The sequence below is a fragment of the Oncorhynchus kisutch genome, linkage group LG16, assembly GCF_002021735.2.
Source record: "Oncorhynchus kisutch isolate 150728-3 linkage group LG16, Okis_V2, whole genome shotgun sequence".
Classification (NCBI taxonomy): Eukaryota; Metazoa; Chordata; class Actinopteri; order Salmoniformes; family Salmonidae; genus Oncorhynchus; species Oncorhynchus kisutch.
The window spans coordinates 51981967-52001887 of NC_034189.2; the positions used below are offsets into that span (position 1 = coordinate 51981967).

At 42.9% G+C, this 19921-nt stretch overlaps 1 protein-coding gene across 1 annotated transcript in view; it reads left to right on the plus strand.

Annotated features, from left to right (window-relative positions):
* Nucleotides 1-19921, plus strand: part of LOC109886330 (uncharacterized) — a 76328-nt gene that overhangs the window by 1278 nt on the left and 55129 nt on the right. The gene's annotated exons all lie outside the window — the stretch shown is intronic.

Consider the following 19921-nt stretch of genomic DNA (forward strand, 5'->3'; position numbering starts at 1 on the left):
GCAACAACACTTCCTTAACACAGCAGAAAAGTTGCTTTTTCTATGACTTAAATAGCATTTCATACAGAAAGGAATCACCTGAACACAATTTAGAGGTGCAATCTGCAACTTCTCTGTCTCATTTGGCAATAACATGAATAAAAAACACAGCCTGAAATAAATAACGTAAAATAACAAACAAACAAGCAAAAATTCACAATATGCAGTTAAGTACCTCTTCTCCCATTTTGGAGGAATATACATATCTTTGCCAGAGAACCACTTTTCAAATCACCGTTAAAACATACCTATTGCTGCAACTTGATATGAAAAAAGGTTACAACAAAAATGTACAATTTCTCAATAATTAGGAGGGAAATAAATGCGCTTGCTTCTTATTTGTCTTTTTTTTTCAGAGATGACTTCCATCTCTTTGTCAAGCATGTATTCACAGTCCCATGAAGCGTATCAGTAACCAGTTCACAATGGGCCAGGTTGACTGGAGTGATCATGCGTACGATCATCAACATATGTCTTATACAAGCTGGAACTATGGACCTCTGGGTCAAACATTCACCTTGTTGACACATTGACTATTGAAACACACTACACCCTCAACGTTATATAAATACTTATCTCCATATCATATCCTGTTAATAAAACATGTAGCATATGATAAGGGTGTCTGTTTAATCACAAAGGGTGATTGTGATCAAGAAGCCTTACAGCTGTTAATACATAACTGATTCAGTAAAATAATGAGAAATATAAGTTATTCCAAGGTTTATGTATTGAGTGAGTAGAGATCATGTTTGTGTGTGTGTGTGTGTGTGTGTGTATGCATGCATGTGTGTGTGTGTGTGTGTGTGTGTGTGTGTGTGTGTGTGTGTGTATGCATGTGTGTGTGTGTGTGTGTGTGTGTGTGTGTGTGTGTGTGTGTGTGTGTATGCATGTGTGTGTGTGTGTGTGTGTGTGTGTGTGTGTGTGTGTGTGTGTGTGTGTGTGTGTGTGTGTGTGTGTGTATGCATGTGTGTGTGTGTGTGTGTGTGTGTGTGTGTGTGTGTGTGTGTGTGTGTGTGTGTGTGTGTGTGTGTGTATGCGTTTGTCCATCCGTCCGTCTGTGTGTGTGAATATACATATTCAATTGGACAAAAAATATGTGCATCGGAATGCTTGTGTATGTGTGTCGATCTATCTACCCACTTGATAAGGAGGCCTACTCTGTCAGCATCAGTGACCCCAAGTGCCTCTGTTATGCCGATGGAATGCCTCCGTGCCTCTGTCTGCCTGCCTGTGTTAGTATGCTGCCCGGGGGGGCTGTCACCGTGCTATGGGCTGTGGTTTCTCAGAAACCAGGTGGATAGAGAATGGGTCAATCCAGAGCTCTGTGCTAGTACGTAGACATACACACACTTGTGTGCTAAACCTAACCAGCTGTAGGTCAGCCATGGCAGTCAGGAGAATGCCAAAGATAACTGCGTGTAATGTACCTCTCCAGACCTTCTGGTCTGAGCTAACGGCAGCTCAAGTGAAAGAGTCGGCCATGACAGAGTCCTTTTGCCGGATCCAAACAGACCTGAAGTGTGTGAAGAATAGCTACTGGTCTACTGTAGGACTGATGAGGCTGATGTCCTGACTCTTTCTCTGTCAGTGAGGACCGAGGAGGAAATGATCATTCAACCAATGTGTGTAAGTAAACAGTGGGAAAATGTGTTGCACATCACGCAATCGTCAATTGTAATATTTGGAACTGGCTTCTGATGATGTGCTGCTGTCTCCTCTAGTTACAATGATATGGGGGTTTTGATCACTGATTGTTTTTGCATGAGCAAAATGGGAAAGTAAACGTGTGAATATGCATGTTTAAACATACTGTACATATATACACGTACACAATATACACATACACATGTATATACAGAGGATACACAGTATACACATACACATATATATACAGAGGATACACAGTATACACATACACATATATATACAGAGGATACACAGTATACTCGTACATACACACACACACACACACCTTTTCTAGTCAGGTCACATGGTCAAAAAAGGAGTCTACATATGAATACTAAAACTAATGCACAGACACTAACATTACATTGTTGTTACAAGGCCACTAACATACTCCTTGTCCTGCATGTGTGTGAGCGTGTAAAGGCTTTGAGGGTGTCTTGGGATTACCGTTGGACCATATGTTTAGGTCAGAGAGTTATCTGGACTGTAAAACACATGTTGACCTTCCAAAGGAGCAACTTTCTGTATCAATCAATTGATCAATCAATCAATAGTTTGATTGATTGAAATTCTATTGACAAATCTCTTCAGAGCCACTGTAAATTGAACTTGCCATTTTCCCTTCAAACATTGTTTGAGTCAGTACAACACCTCATAGGTTTGATGGCTGAAAGAAAATCTGTGTGGCTGAAACGGATTCATTGGTACCCAGGTATTCACATGAAAGTGAATGCCTGATAGCATTGGTTCTTAATTGAACTAATGCATTGGCTGGACTTATCAGGTGTAATGCAGGAGTGATAACAGGCATCAGGTCTGTATGTGGTCAGCCTACCCCGTTCTGTACCATCTGAAGCATTGAAATAGCCAATTGCTGTCCAGATAGGAGCTTATTTGATTGGGTGCTGATTGATTGGATGTATGTGCATTCTCCAGCCAACCCGTGACATTGATTGGTCAATTAAGTGCCAAGGAGGAAACAATGATAACTGATCTTATAAATACTGTACCTGTGTACACAGTATACTATAGTAACAACATTATAATGACATTTGTATTTGTATTTATTCTGCTTAGTATTTACATGGTAATGGAGTCAAGCGTTTATAGCAGTATAGCAGGGATCATCAACTAGATTGAGCCGCGAGATGATTTATTTCTTGAGCGGATGGTCGGAGAGCCAGAACATAATTATAGATCAATTGTAGACTGGAAATTGACTGCAAGAATCCCAAACAGATATAATATTTGACTGAAACATAATCATTTCAAACCTTGCTTACATTTCTATACAATCATGCCTCTTTATTATGCGTGGGAATACATGGGAACAGATTTCCAAAATTAAAATAAATTTAAGCTGATTTCCTGGTGTTTTTGAAGTCTTTTATGTCCAACAATGACAATGTACATTTAAAAAAATAATAATAATAATCTTATTTTTGCTCAGAAAACTTGGGGGGCCAAATAAAACCGTGCTAGTTGGGGAACCCTGCAGTATAGTAACAAACATTGTAATGCCATTTGTATTTGTAATTATTCTGCTTAGTATTTACATGGTAATGGAGTCAAACCTTTTACTCTTTTAGCCTTGTGTTTTTCAGTATGAATATCATGAATAAGATTTAACAAGGAACTAAACATGGGCATTTTGGGGATTTGATCAAGACTGCTAGCTGAGCTGATTCCGCTCCTTGGTCTTGTGGAAGAATGGTTGTTGCTTCCCGAATTTCTGACATTTACAAATAAAATGTCAATAACCAGAGGAGGGATAACAATCTTGTATTTCTTTATTGTTGTTGTTTACATATGAGTTATGCTGCTGGGTGGCCATGGAGGTGTGTTTATCTCAGTAGTTCCTTTGTGAAGCAGTGTGTGGCTCTGAATTAATTAGTAGGTGTCTAATTAATGGCAGAAGACTGCAGTGCTTCTCTGGTTAATCACGGGTCAGCGCACTGTGTTAGTTAGCTCTGCAGGGAGTGTGTGCTTTGGTGTGTGTGTGCCCATATGCTTTTTTTTTGTTGGTCTTTAGCATTAGTTTGAGTGTGTGCCTAGCTATCAGTGTGTGTATGCAACCTGTGGTGCGTGCGTGCGTGTGTGTTTACTGGTTCAGTGTAGCTCTCTGACCCAGACCGGTATGTGTACTGGGCACTGGCTGCTTGCTGGCTGATCCACATGCCTCAGTGAGCTGTGAAATCCCTTCGTACCATATCGATTTGGCTTCCACCTATATTGACAGAGCTCAACAGAGCCGCTGTAACCCCCCCCCCCCCCCTGCAACGGCAGAAAGCAAGGCACCCAGATCTCTGATTGGTCAGCCCTGATATCAGTTGGGTACCAGGGGATTTAAGGTCAAGGGTTAAATTGGGCCGGGGCCCGCCGAGAAAAAACACATTTGAAAGCAGTTTTAATGGCGATTGTTAAACGTGGAGTATCACGCCTACATCTATGAGCGAACTGAGCAAACTGCACCAGAGCTTTTAGAGGCAACATGATTTAGGCTCTGCGATTCACCATGAGCACATACTGTAGTGAAGACTGGGGTTAAGTGTAACACTACATTATAGTGTTTAAAACAGAGTTTTTTGTGACATTGAAGTCATCAATATATTGCAAACTTTTAGCAAGATATTGTTTAGAGTTTGTGATCTAGGTCATGATTAGCCTAATAGTGTAAATGCAGATAGGCAACCCTATGGTTCAGTCTATTTCTTTATCAACCCTATGCTTCAGCCTATTTCTTTATCAACCCTATGCTTCAGCCTATTTCTTTATCAAACCTATGGTTCAGTCTATTTCTTTATCAACCCTATGCTTCAGCCTATTTCTTTATCAACCCTATGGTTCAGCCTATTTCTTTATCAACCCTATGGTTCAGTCTATTCCTTTATCAACCCTATGGTTCAGTCTATTCCTTTATCAACCCTATGGTTCAGTCTATTCCTTTATCAACCCTATGGTTCAGTCTATTTCTTTATCAACCCTATGGTTCAGTCTATTCCTTTATCAACCCTATGGTTCAGTCTATTTCTTTATAAACCCTATGGTTCAGTCTATTCCTTTATCAACCCTATGGTTCAGTCTATTTCTTTATAAACCCTATGGTTCAGTCTATTCCTTTATCAACCCTATGGTTCAGTCTATTCCTTTATCAACCCTATGGTTCAGTCTATTCCTTTATCAACCCTATGGTTCAGTCTATTTCTTTATCAACCCTATGGTTCAGTCTATTTCTTTATCAACCCTATGGTTCAGTCTATTTCTTTATCAACCCTATGGTTCAGTCTATTCCTTTATCAACCCTATGCTTCAGTCTATTTCTTTACCAACACTATGCTTCAGTCTATTTCTTTATTGACAATATGGTTCAGTCTATTTCTTTATCAACCCTATGCTTCAGCCTATTCCTTTATCAACCCTATGGTTCAGTCTATTCCTTTATCAACCCTATGGTTCAGTCTATTCCTTTATCAACCCTATGGTTCAGTCTATTCCTTTATCAACCCTATGCTTCAGTCTATTCCTTTATCAACCCTATGGTTCAGTCTATTCCTTTATCAACCCTATGGTTCAGTCTATTCCTTTATCAACCCTATGGTTCAGTCTATTTCTTTACCAACCCTATGGTTCAGTCTATTCCTTTATCAACCCTATCCTTCAGTCTATTTCTTTACCAACCCTATGGTTCAGTCTATTCCTTTACCAACCCTATGGTTCAGTCTATTCCTTTATCAACCCTATCCTTCAGTCTATTCCTTTATCAACCCTATGCTTCAGTCTATTCCTTTATCAACCCTATGGTTCTCTCTATTCCTTTATCAACCCTATGGTTCAGTCTATTTCTTTACCAACCCTATGGTTCAGTCTATTCCTTTATCAACCCTATGGTTCAGTCTATTTCTTTACCAACCCTATGGTTCAGTCTATTCCTTTATCAACCCTATCCTTCAGTCTATTTCTTTACCAACCCTATGGTTCAGTCTATTCCTTTACCAACCCTATGGTTCAGTCTATTCCTTTATCAACCCTATCCTTCAGTCTATTTCTTTACCAACCCTATGGTTCAGTCTATTCCTTTATCAACCCTATGGTTCAGTCTATTTCTTTACCAACCCTATGGTTCAGTCTATTCCTTTACCAACCCTATGGTTCAGTCTATTCCTTTATCAACCCTATCCTTCAGTCTATTTCTTTACCAACCCTATGGTTCAGTCTATTCCTTTATCAACCCTATGGTTCAGTCTATTCCTTTATCAACCCTATGGTTCAGTCTATTCCTTTATCAACCCTATGGTTCAGTCTATTCCTTTATCAACCCTATCCTTCAGTCTATTTCTTTACCAACCCTATGCTTCAGTCTTTTTCTGTCACGCCCTGACCTGAGTATTCTTTGTTTTCTTTATATATTTTGGTTAGGTCCGGGTGTGACGTGTGTGATATACTGTATGTGTTTTTGTACTGTCTATGGGTTTTGTAGGTTTATGGGGTTGTTTACCATCTAGGTGTTTATGTATGTCTATGGTTGCCTAGATTGGTTCTCAATTAGAGGCAGCTGTTTATCGTTGTCTCGGATTGGGAACCATATTTAGGCAGCCATCTTCTTTGGGTATTTCTTGGGTTATTGTCTATGTGATGTTGCATGTTTGCACTCAGTTTTGATAGCGGTCACGTTATTCTGTTTGTTTGTTTAGTGTACTTCGTGTTTTTCGGCTTTCATTAAAAAGATGCATTCACATCACGCTGCGCTTTGGTCTCCTCACTACGACGATCGTGACAACTTCTTTATCAACCCTATGCTTCAGCCTATTTCTTTATTAACCCTATGCTTCAGTCTATTTCTTGATTGACGGTATGGTTCAGTCTATTTCTTTATTGACACTATGCCTCAGCCTATTTCTTTATTGACACTATGCTGCATCAGTTGGGCTACAGGTGATAATGCTTATTGCTAAATAGCACACCTTTCTGATCAAATGGACCAATATGTGACTTGGATGATTTCTGGGTGGATAGATTATATTTTAGATTGGTGTCAGCATAATTTAATAGTCATTCATTTACCTTTTAAAAAGTCCGCAGAACCGACCATCTCACAGTTGTTCAGTATGACTTGGTCCACTGCAGCTATAGGAAAGTCTCCATGTTTTCCTGTTGACACTTTGATTCAGCTGGTATGCCTGATGCATCTTCAACCACACAGTGGTTTAATAATCCAATTTTTAATTGGTTTGAATTCAGTATGGCTGATAGAAATGTTAAAGGTAATCTGGGGTAAACATAAGGGAGAAAAACCCCTCCAGGCATCTTTGGTCTGGATTACAACCTGTTGCTGAGACCAGAGCCATGTTGGAGAGTTTGGATTCATATCTTTGTCGCCTAATTCTTTAATTCTTTATTGATTCATTAATCTGTTTGAACACACACATGGGTAAACATAATGTTAAAATAACAAATAATTGAACAAATAACTAAGATTTTTGTTAAATAATAATATTGATAGAAACTTACATAAAAAAAATTATCCTTATGAAATAGTCCAAATCCATGGAGAAAAATGATTAGCAGAGAAGAAGATGACTAAATGGGAGAATAGAATATTGATGAATTAGCCGTCCCCGGCCCCATGAGGAGCAGCTAACAGAAAAGCTCTGCTTCATTAGATATGTCGGCATGACTACAGCTAACACACACTGTGTGTGTGTGTGTGTGTGTGTGTGTGTGTGTGTGTGTGTGTGTGTGTGTGTGTGTGTGTGTGTGTGTGTGTGTGTGTGTGTGTGTGTGTGTGTGTGTGTGTGTGTGTCAGTGCTAGGCTCTGGCGTTGTCATGGGTTCTGATCCCCTCTCCTCCGCCTTCTCAGTGTCTCTGATACATACTGCATGTGTGAACTGAGTACAATATGGACGGTTTATCTGTCAGCCAGGTATTATCATAATATTATCATAATGACTACCTATAGAACTCCCTCCTACCCATAGGGCACCTTTACTGAGCCAGTAATTTGAAAATAGATCCACAAACTACGTTCGAGATTGTACCTAGAGGCCAGAGAGACAGAATTGCAGTGTGCTCCAGGTGGTGCATCAGTACACATAGAGCACCTCACTTCAACCCATATGCACATGTAAGACCGGCCTAGTCATCATAACAGGTTTAGGATGACTAAAGAGCCCAGAGGGTCAAGTGTCTTGAACTTGATACTAATTTACAATAACAAAAGAACAGCGTGAGATGATAATAATAATATGACAGAGATAATAATGATATGATGATACTGTCTGTATCTGAGGTGATTGGCAGGTGGCCACTGGTCATGCTAGTATTTATAACCATTATTGGCTTTTTATTTATTTATCCAGGAAGTCCCATTGAAGTCAGGCTAGTCTTTTACGAGGGAGACCTGAAATGATTGTATCAAAAGCCCAATAGAACATCTACTCCTTCACTCATTTGCCAATGATCAGATTACTAGACATTCTGTTGCTCTTGCCTCACCCAACCCCTAATACAACGGGTCCCACTCTTCTTTACCAGTATTTGGCCGATGGCCCTGTTCCACTAGGTGGTATGTCTGTTTTCACACATTTATCTTAGATGATCGTGTTCCGCCTCTCCAGCCATCTGATCACATTACATCATCACTTATAAAACACCAAATACCCTGCAGTTCAGAGGTCACCGAGTTCTGAATGGCATGTGCAGGGGGACTTTGAGCTGGGGCCTTATCATGGACAGAGTGTGAGATAAATGTGTGAAAAAAGAGAGGGAGAAAGGAGAGAAAGGGAGAGGGACTTTACAAGAGCTTTAGTGTCACGTGCAGCCAGGCTCCAAGGACATTCCCTCAGCTGTCAGCACGTTGTGTAAATCCCTGGCCTTCCAGAAACAGAAACACAGGGAGACAGACAGCAGGGTTATTATAAACAAAATAGAACCACAGTGCTTTGCAAAAGTACGTTTTTTAAACAGATTTAAGTCAAAACTGTAACTTGGCCACGCAGTAACATTTACAGTCTTCTTTAATAAGCAACTCCAGTGTAGATTTGGCTTTGTGTTGTAGGTTATTGTCTTTCTGAAAGGTGAATTCTGTGTCTGGTGTAAATCAGACTGAACCAGGTTTTTCTTTAGGATTTTGCCTGTACTTAGCTCCATCCTGTTTATTTTTATCCTGAAATGTTTTGATGTTTTGTTTTGGATTTGCCCCAAACATAAGGATTTACATTCAGGCCAAAAAGTCTATTCCTTTGCAGCATTTTGTTTGTTTGCAGTATTACTTTAGTGCCTTGTTGCACACTAGATGCCTTACTTGGAATCTTTTTTTCTGTATATTTGTATTATTTTCACTGTCATTTAAGTAATTATCGTGGAGTCACTACAATGTTGTTAATCCATCCTCAGTTTTCTCCCATCACATCCATTGAACTCTGTAACTGTTTTAAAATCACCAATGGCCTCATGGTAACATCCCTCAATCATAACACAATACCCCATCATGACAAAGCAAAACTGGTTATTAGACATTTTAGCAAATTGATTAAAAATAAAAAACAGAAATGTCACATTTACATAAGTATTCTTACCCTTTACTCAGTACTAGTGATGCACCGATATGACATTTTTGGCTGATATTTTCCTTGCCAAAAAAACCCCGATACCGATAACCGATATTTAACATTTTAGGGGCCTTTTAAGCATTCTAGTACAGTTAAATAGTTAACACACACACACATGGACGTAGCGTTCTAAGGCACTGCATCTCAGTGCAAGAGGCGTCACTACAGTCCTTGGTTCGAATCCAAGCTGTGTCACATCCGGCCGTGATTGGGAGTCCCATGGGGCGGCGCACAATTGCCCTTGGTCGTCCAGGTTTGGCCGGGGTAGGCCGTCATAATAATTTGTTCTTAACTGACTTGCCTAGTTAAATAGGTTACATACACACACTGACCAAAAAGTTATTTTGTTGGCATTTATGTATGTCCCCATTACCTGTAAAACATAATCAAAACCTATTTCTTTCACTTACTTGCTGTGCTGTTTCGTTGTTCATTTCTTCAGTCATTTCATTCTCAACCAGGATTTCTATGGAACACCGTTTGGGTCTTTGCGTGTCAATAACACTATTTGACGTGCCAAATAAGCTTGTTGACCAATCAGGACCTGAATATGACTGCACATCACATAATAATTTAGCGCGTTCATTAATTTCTTACGTAGTTATTACACATTGATTACACTATCACTATGTCACAACGATTCATCGATACGTATGCTATGATACTGGTAAAGTTGTCTCGCGCACCTACAGTGCTGTTCATAAAAAAACCTAGCTAGCTCATGGATGCAAACAATAGTTCTTCCCCAAAAACATAGCAAAATGACATCATCTGTTTCAGTAGCTATAGTTAGCTAGCTAACTATATAGCTAGGTGTCATCATCTAAAATAACCCTAATTTATAAGACAGTTCTTATTTGATTAATAGTGGGCGGACCCATCTATGTGAAGCTAGCCACAATAAGGATTAGCCACAATAGTGGACTTTTCGGATAGCCTTCAAAATAAAAGTATGTCATTAACAGTGATGCAAATTAATACAAATAGTAGAATTATGCCATAATTGATTAGATGCTAAACGAGGTTGGAATGTTGTTATATAAAATCAACAAAATACAATAATTAGTTAATTTGACAAAAATCTGTTGAAATCACCTCCAATTGCATTGGGGGCATACTTATTTCACTGTACAGCCTTACCTATGGATTGTGGATCAATGACATGGAGTATCAGTCTACTCAGTGACACCCAGAGAACATTAGCTCTTATTGCGGGACTCCGAAACAACTGTGAATTGAGCCACATTTATTGTCAACCTACGTGTATTGAACACTATTCCAGAGGAAAAACAATACTGCCTCAATGTTTTGGAGTCTGATAACTCTGGCTATTGAGTAGACTGATACCCCATTTCATTGATCCCCAATCCTTAGGTAAAGCTGTACAGTGCAATATGAATGTCAATACATACAATAGGCTGACTGGGTAGGTGATTTCACACAGTCACAGTCCTGTGATAAGAACTACAACGCTAATATTTGCATAAACTCTTCACAGTTGTGTAATGTGGGTGTCACCGAATAGACTGATACCCCATTTCATTTTCACATTCCAACCTTGTTTAAAACCTCTTAGAACTACCCATCCCGGATCTGGTATATTTGTCATCAGCAACCGCTGAATAGCATAGCACAACAGTCATAAAATATTACTAGAAAATATTCATATTCATGAAATCACAAGTGAAATATAGGGAAACACAGCTTAGCCTTTTGTTAATCACCCTGTCGTCTCAGATTTTGAAATGATCCTTTACAGTGAAAGCAATACAAGCGTTTGTGTAAGTTTATCGATAGCCTAGCATAGGATTATGTACACTTAGCATCAGGAAGCTTGGTCACGAACATCAGAAAAGCAATCAAATTAACCGTTTACCTTTGATGATCTTCAGCTGTTTTCACTCACGAGACTCCCAGTTAGACAGCAAATGTTCCTTTTGTTCCATAAAGATATTTTTTTATATCCAAATACCTCCGTTAGTTTGGTGCGTTATGCCCAGGAATCCACCGGAAATAGCGGTCACGACAACGCAGACAAAAATTCCAAATTATATCCATAATGTTGACAGAAACATGGCAAACGTTTTTTATAATCAATCATCAAGGTGTTTTTCAAATATATATTAGATAATATATCAACCGGGACAGTTGGCTTTTCACTAGTGTCACAGGCTGCTCATAGCCTGTGGCAAAAATGAGGGGACGCGAACAACAGGTATAGGCCAATAAAAAAATGTTATTTATTGTAAACAAAACTATTAACTTTAAACTAAGAAAAGGGAATGAGGTGTGGAAGTATCATAATGTAAGGTGTATGTAAAGTGCATGGATGTGTGAATCTGTGTGTGTGAATGACTGAGTGAAAACTATGCAAAACTACAAAAGAACAAACAAAACAGGTTCATACCTGGAGGAGCGGAGAGAGAGAGAGGTGATTAGTGACAGTTTAAATACTCTGATCCCAGGTGACTCCAATCACTAACGACCCTCCTCTGCCTGCAGGAGGAACCACCCCTGCAATGCAGAGGTGGAGCCGTGACACCCCCCTCCTTAAAATGAGGGTCCCACCCTCAACCCAACATCCTCCAACATATTCAAAACAATTCAAATTTCCCCAAAAACAAAAAAAAAGGATACCAGTCCCGGCTCCTAGTAGTGGCCCTGTGTCCCCCAACTGACTGTCCACCCCTCAAACTCGGCAGCCCTGGTACCTGGGGAGCAATTTAAGAGGAAAGAGGCGCAGACAGCCCGTAGGGGTCAGCAGAGAGAAGATACAAACTAGGTTAAAGGAGCATTGGACGCTTTGCATTCAGGCCACAGAGTTCAATCTTGGTTTTATCAGACCAGAGAATCTTGTTTCTCAGGGTCTGAGAGTCCCTTAGGTGCCTTTTGGCAAACTCCTAGCGGGCTGTCATGTGCCTTTTACTGAGGAGTGGCTTCTGTCTAGCCACTCTACCATAAAGGTCTGATTGGTGGAGTGCTTCAGAAATGGTTGAATACTTTCCGAATGCACCGTATATTGCTGTATATAGTTGATACTTTTCACCAAAAAAGTCCTTGCAGCAAAATACACATTCAAAACAGTAGACATTTGCAGACTATCATTTTGTAGCGTGTGAGCCAAATCTCACGTAAACACTGGCCAGCTATGCTAACAGCCTGTCATGAGAGACGAGACCTGTCACGAGAGACGAGCCTGTCACGAGAGACTGTGTCTGTGTTTGTGTGTGCATCTTTATTTTGGATTAGAGGTTAAACGAGTGCAAGACGTTGAGCAGCTTTCCGTGTCAGATGCATTATAGTAATGACAGGTCTGTGATTTCTCCAACCTCAAGGACCATCATTAAAGTAATGACAGGTCTGTGATTTTAGAATATTGTCCTATATCCCATATTGTCCCTATATTCCATATTGTCTCTATATCCCATATTGTCCCTATATCCCATATTGTCCCTATATCCCATATTGTCCCTATATCCCATATTGTCCTATATCCCATATTGTCCCTATATCCTATATTGTCCCTATATCCCACATTGTCCCTATATCCCATATTGTCCCTATATCCCACATTGTCCCTATATCCCATATTGTCCCTATATCCCATATTGTCCCTATATCCCATATTGTCCCTATATCCCATATTGTCCCTATATCCCATATTGTCCCTATATCCCATATTGTCCTATATCCCATATTGTCCCTATATCCCATATTGTCCTATATCCCATATTGTCCCTATATCCCATATTGTCCTATATCCCATATTGTCCCTATATCCCATATTGTCCTATATCCCATATTGTCCTATATCCCATATTGTTCTATATCCCATATTGTCCCTATATCCCATATTGTCCTATATCCCATATTGTCCTATATCCCATATTGTCCCTATATCCCATATTGTCCCTATATCCCATATTGTCCTATATCCCATATTGTCCCTATATCCCATACTGTCCCTATATCCCATATTGTCCCTATATCCCATATTGTCCCTATATCCCATATTGTCCCTATATCCCATATTGTCCTATATCCCATATTGTCCCTATATCCCATATTGTCCCTATATCCCATATTGTCCTATATCCCATATTGTCCCTATATCCCATATTGTCCTATATCCCATATTGTTCTATATCCCATATTGTCCCTATATCCCATATTGTCCTATATCCCATATTGTCCCTATATCCCATATTGTCCCTATATCCCATATTGTCCCTATATCCCATATTTCCAGCTAGCCTACAGCTTTATTATTATATTCCCTGGATCTGAAAGTCCTCACTAATCTCAGAAAAAATATGTTGGTTTGTTATGTAAGTGAGAGAAAGTAGAACAATGGATTAGTTGTTTCCAAGTCCATGGAAAATCATCTGTTAAATTGATTTAATCTCCAGGTGTAATTGTGTGACCCAGCAATCGCCTTTTGTCCAGATCAGATAAGCCATGTGCCAAAACCTCTAAAAGAGAACACGTTGGCTCCCTGTTGTTGCTGCACAAGAGAGAGTTACATTTGTAACCATGGAGAGCCTTCTCTTGGTACCAAGGTGACCACTTCTCTTCTTTTTTTTTTGCTGCTGGACATGAAAAAAACCAAGATGTTCCATCAAAGTGGAGCAGCTTTACAGTCCAGTAACTCTTCTGGTGAAAGAGAGGCAAATAATACTCTGTGGGCAATATCAACTCCTTCTATCTTATTCAGAGAGGCTGAATGACATGATGAATAAGGCTAAGTCTGTTTACCAGTGAGTTTTAAAGTGCAGTGGCAATGGCCAATCATTCTCTATGAGGCGTCTTTCATTACTGTCCTCAACTGCCGTTTGTAGAGTTATCTGGGGATGAGAAGTTAAGATGGAATTGACTCCAACATACACTGTGTACTAAGCATCCTATGTGATGGCACAGCAAAATGTAAATGTCAGTTGCACATATGTAGTGTATTGGCTTGGACACTGGGCCATGACCCTATGTCTTAGGATCCGTATTTGGGTCACAGTACTGCATCACTAGACTGTCTACCTGGGTTCTAAAAAGAGATTAAAGGTTTCTGAGTAGGAGGCTATTTTGAGGAGTCTTCAGGCGAGGGCCATTGAAAGAGTTTTAGTAGGTCAAAATGTCATCAGAGATTTGTCTGAGGACAAAGAGCTCTAATGGAATGTTGGCAGAGTTCCAGTGTTCCCTGAAGTGTTCTATTTGCAGCAAACATGTTACTTAGTTACAATTTCAGTTGAACATTCCAAAATGTCACGGTTAAACGTCAAACAGCCAACATCAGTTGGACTGCTAGTGGTAAGGACCGGCGGTAAGGACCGCTAGCCAACATCAGTTAGACTGCTAGCGGTAAGGACCGGCGGTAAGGACCGCTAGCCAACACCAGTTGGACTGCTAGCGGTAAGGACCGCTAGCAAACATCAGTTGGACTGCTAGCGGTAAGGACCGGCGGTAAGGACCTCTAGCCAACATCAGTTGGACTGCTAGCGGTAAGGACCGGCGGTAAGGACCGCTAGCCAACACCGGTTGGACTGCTAGCGGTAAGGACCGGCGGTAAGGACCGCTAGCCAACATCAGTTGGACTGCTAGCGGTAAGGACCGTCGGTAAGGACCGCTAGCCAACATCAGTTGGACTGCTAGCGGTAAGGACCGGCGGTAAGGACCGCTAGCCAACATCAGTTGGACTGCTAGCGGTAAGGACCGTCGGTAAGGACCGCTAGCCAACATCAGTTGGACTACTAGCGGTAAGGACCGGCGGTAAGGACTGCTAACCAACATCATTTGGACTGCTAGCGGTAAGGACTGGCGGTAAGGACCGGCGGTAAGGACTGCTAGCCAACATCAGTTGGACTGCTAGCGGTAAGGACTGCTAGCCAACATCAGTTGGACTGCTAGCGGTAAGGACCGGCGGTAAGGACCGCTAGCCAACATCAGTTGGACTGCTAGCGGTAAGGACCGGCGGTAAGGACCGCTAGCCAACATCAGTTGGACTGCTAGCGGTAAGGACCGGCGGTAAGGACCGCTAGCCAACATCAGACTGATTTTGAGGGGATCAAATAAAACTAATTTCATAAGTTGAAGAATGACAAACAAAAGGTATAATGTGTCTGCACGCAAAAAGATCTCTCATAACTCTTACTTCATTTTCCTTTTCTTTTCGTTATTATTTTCACTGCATCTGGGATAGCGTACACAGATGTTTTGGCTCTGCAGCCTTCTTCAGTGTGTAGGTACAATTTTATTTGAGTTGAGAACCACATTTGCAGGGAACACAAGTGAGCAACTGATGAGTAGCAGGTGCTTCTAATCAGGGTTGCCACTCATCTTCCAATCAGTGATGTAGCTTTTCTGGCCTACCTGTATACACATTACAGTCAGAAAGAAATACAGAATTATAGGGTATTGGAGTGGGCACGATGGGCAATTGAGGACATCAGGCGTGACCATTCAGTTGAAGAATGCTCATGTTTCTTGCTGTGGAAATCTCTGGCAGACATGAAAGCAGGCTAGCAGATATGATGATGATGATCGATGGCTGGAGACTGAAACAGTTGCAGTAGCCTAAGCAACTATTGGAAAGGTTACCCAATCTCAGAAAAGTTCACCTAGTCTCTCTAGGAAATTGTGGAACTTCCCTACCGCAAAGAATTAGAATAAACAATTATACAAAATAAATAGGTGAGTGCTTTTATTTGTCCTGTTTCACACGTTTCACACATGTCTCATGGAACACCATGACAGACTGACCAGGTGAATCCAGGTGAAATCTATGATCCCTTATTGATGTCACTTTTTAAATCCACTTCAATCAGTGTCGATGAAGGGGAGGATTTTTAAGCCTTAAGACAATTGAGACATGGATTGTGCATGTGCCATTCAGAGGGGAATGGACAAGACAAAACATATGTGTCTTTTGAATGGGGTATGGTAGTAGGTGCCAGGCGCACCGGTTTGAGTGTGTCAAGAACTGCCACGCTGCTGGGTTTTTAACACTGAACAGTTTCCCGTTTGTATCAAGAATGGTCCACCACACAAAGGACATCCAGCCAATCTGACACAACAGTGGGAAGGATTAGAGTCAAAAGCATCCCTGTGGAACGCATACGAGACCTTGTAGAGTCCAGGCTCTGACAAATTGAGGCTGTTTTGAGCGCAAAAGGGGGTGCAACTCAATATTAGGAAGGTGTTCCTAATGTTTTGTACCCTCAGTGTATAGCACAGGGTCAAGGAGCTAGTTCTGTTCCTGTGACAGTTGTCTGGGATGCTGTTCTGCCGTCTCAGACATTAAGTCCATACATCATTTTAACCTACTTAACCATGCAAACCTCATGTGAGCGCCTCCCTCCGGACCACAGTCAAGTGGAGTTACTCATATATACAGTAGCAATACAGTACACTGGTGTCTGGTAGAGATATGCTTTTTGAATGACATCCAACTGTTCCAAGGTTCAACTCAACCAACCATTGGCTTTGTGGCCAATGAGTAGACATATTTATAAATCAGTCATAACGCACAGTAATATTCAGACACAGGATTTTTTTTACAGTGTAACTGTTGTCTTTACTAATTGGTCTGTTGAGTCAGGTGGTCAGTTGATCAGTTGACCAAAAAGACATGGAGAGCCCATAGCACACGGCAGAGAGGAGGGCATGAACAGGTTCACTTGAAAAGGATTCCCCTTTCAGGGTAGCGGGTTATCGTGCATCCCTGTGGTTGGCTGAACACTAGCTGTAGGTCGCTGTCACTCATAAGGTGTTACAGGGTGACCAGATAGAGAGACCATATTTCCCTCAGATTACACAGACCCACAAAGAATTTGAAAACAATTACAATTTTGATAAACTCCCATATCTATTGGGTGAAATACCACAGTGTGCCATCACAGCAGCAAGATGTGTGACCTCTTGCCACAAGAAAAGGGCAACTATCAAGGCACAAGGCGAGACCCAAATAAAGACACAGGAGGCAGATGGTTGGAGTCTTAAAATGTTTATTAATCCAAAGGGGTAGGCAAGAGAATGGTCGTGGACAGGCAAAAGGTCAAAACCAGATCAGAGTCCAGGAGGTACAGAGTCCAGGAGGTACAGAGTAGCAGACAGGCTCGTGGTCAAGGCAGACAGGCTCGTGGTCAAGGCAGACAGGCTTGTGGTCAAGGCAGGCAGAATGGTCAGGCAGGCGGGTACAAAGTCCAGAAACAGGCAAGGGTCAAAACTGGGAGGACTAGAAAAAGGAGAATTGCAAAAAGCAGGAGAAGGGAAAAATGCTGGTGACTTGGAAACATACAAGACGAACTGGCACAGAGAGACAGGAAACACAGGGATAAATAGACTGGGGAAAACAAGCCACACCTGGAGGGGGTGGAGACAATCACAAGAACAGGTGAACAGATCCGGGCGTGACAGCAACCAGTGAAGAACAAACACCATTGTAAATACAGCACCATGTTTATGTTTATTTATTTTCCCTTTTGTACTTTAACTATTTGCACATCGTTACAACACTGTATATAGACATAATATGACATATGAAATGTCTTTATTCTTTTGGAACCTTTGTGAGTGTAATGTTTACCGTTCTTTTTTTTATTGTTTATTTCACTTTTGTTTATTATCTATTATGTAAACATATGTTTCCCAGGCCAGTAAAGCCCTTTGAATGAATTGAGAGAATGAGAGACAGCCGATCCTTTCTTATCCTCCAGCTCCCGAGGGCAGCCCAAGCTGTGAGGCTGCAGCTTGGGAAGGAGGGGGAAAAGGAAGAGGCAGCTTGGGAAGGAGGGGAAAAAGGAAGAGGCAGCTTGGGAAGGAGGGGGAAAGGAAGGGGCAGCTTGGGAAGGAGGGGGAGAAGGAAGGGGCTGCTTGGGAAGGAGGGGGAGAAGGAAGGGGCAGCTTGGGAAGGAGGGGGAAAAGGAAGGGGAAGCTTGGGAAGGAGGGGGAAAGGAAGGGGCAGCTTGGGAAGGAGGGGGAGAAGGAAGGGGCTGCTTGGGAAGGAGGGGGAGAAGGAAGGGGCTGCTTGGGAAGGAGGGGGAAAGGAAGGGGAAGCTTGGGAAGGAGGGGGAAAGGAAGGGGCAGCTTGGGAAGGAGGGGGAAAGGAAGGGGCAGCTTGGGAAGGAGGGGGAAAGGAAGGGGCAGCTTGGGAAGGAGGGGGAAAAGGAAGGGGCAGCTTGGGAAGGAGGGGGAAAGGAAGAGGCAGCTTGGGAAGGAGGGGGAAAAGGAAGGGGCAGCTTGGGAAGGAGGGGTAAAGGAAGAGGCAGCTTGGGAAGGAGGGGGAAAGGAAGGGGCAGCTTGGGAAGGAGGGGGAAAGGAAGAGGCAGCTTGGGAAGGAGGGGGAAAGGAAGGGGCAGCTTGGGAAGGAGGGGGAAAAGGAAGGGGCAGCTTGGGAAGGAGGGGGAGAAGGAAGGGGCAGCTTGGGAAGGAGGGGGAAAGGAAGAGGCAGCTTGGGAAGGAGGGGGAAAGGTAGGGGCAGCTTGGGAAGGAGGGGGAAAAGGAAGGGGCAGCTTGGGAAGGAGGGGGAGAAGGAAGGGGCAGCTTGGGAAGGAGGGGGAAAGGAAGAGGCAGCTTGGGAAGGAGGGAGAAAGGAAGGGGCAGCTTGGGAAGGAGGGGGAAAAGGAAGGGGCAGCTTGGGAAGGAGGGGGAGAAGGAAGGGGAAGCTTGGGAAGGAGGGGGAAAAGGAAGGGGCAGCTTGGGAAGGAGGGGGGAAAAGGAAGGGGCAGCTTGGGAAAGAGGGGGAAAAGGAAGGGGCAGCTTGGGAAGGAGGGGGAAAGGAAGGGGCAGCTTGGGAAGGAGGGGGAAAAGGAAGGGGCAGCTTGGGAAGGAGGGGGAGAAGGAAGGGGCAGCTTGGGAAGGAGGGGGAAAAGGAAGGGGCAGCTTGGGAAAGAGGGGGAAAAGGAAGGGGCAGCTTGGGAAGGAGGGGGAATAGGAAGGGGCAGCTTGGGAAAGAGAGGGAAAAGGAAGGGGCAGCTTGGGAAGGAGGGGGAAAAGGAAGGGGCAGCTTGGGAAAGAGGGGGAAAAGGAAGGGGCAGCTTGGGAAGGAGGGGGAGAAGGAAGGGGCAGCTTGGGAAGGAGGGGATAAGGAAGGGGCAGCTTGGGAAGGAGGGGAAAAGGAAGGGGCAGCTTGGGAAGGAGGGGGAGAAGGAAGGGGCTGCTTGGGAAGGAGGGGGAGAAGGAAGGGGCAGCTTGGGAAGGAGGGGGAAAAGGAAGGGGAAGCTTGGGAAGGAGGGGGAAAGGAAGGGGCAGCTTGGGAAGGAGGGGGAGAAGGAAGGGGCTGCTTGGGAAGGAGGGGGAGAAGGAAGGGGCTGCTTGGGAAGGAGGGGGAAAGGAAGGGGAAGCTTGGGAAGGAGGGGGAAAGGAAGGGGCAGCTTGGGAAGGAGGGGGAAAGGAAGGGGCAGCTTGGGAAGGAGGGGGAAAGGAAGGGGCAGCTTGGGAAGGAGGGGGAAAAGGAAGGGGCAGCTTGGGAAGGAGGGGGAAAGGAAGAGGCAGCTTGGGAAGGAGGGGGAAAGGAAGGGGAAGCTTGGGAAGGAGGGGTAAAGGAAGAGGCAGCTTGGGAAGGAGGGGGAAAGGAAGGGGCAGCTTGGGAAGGAGGG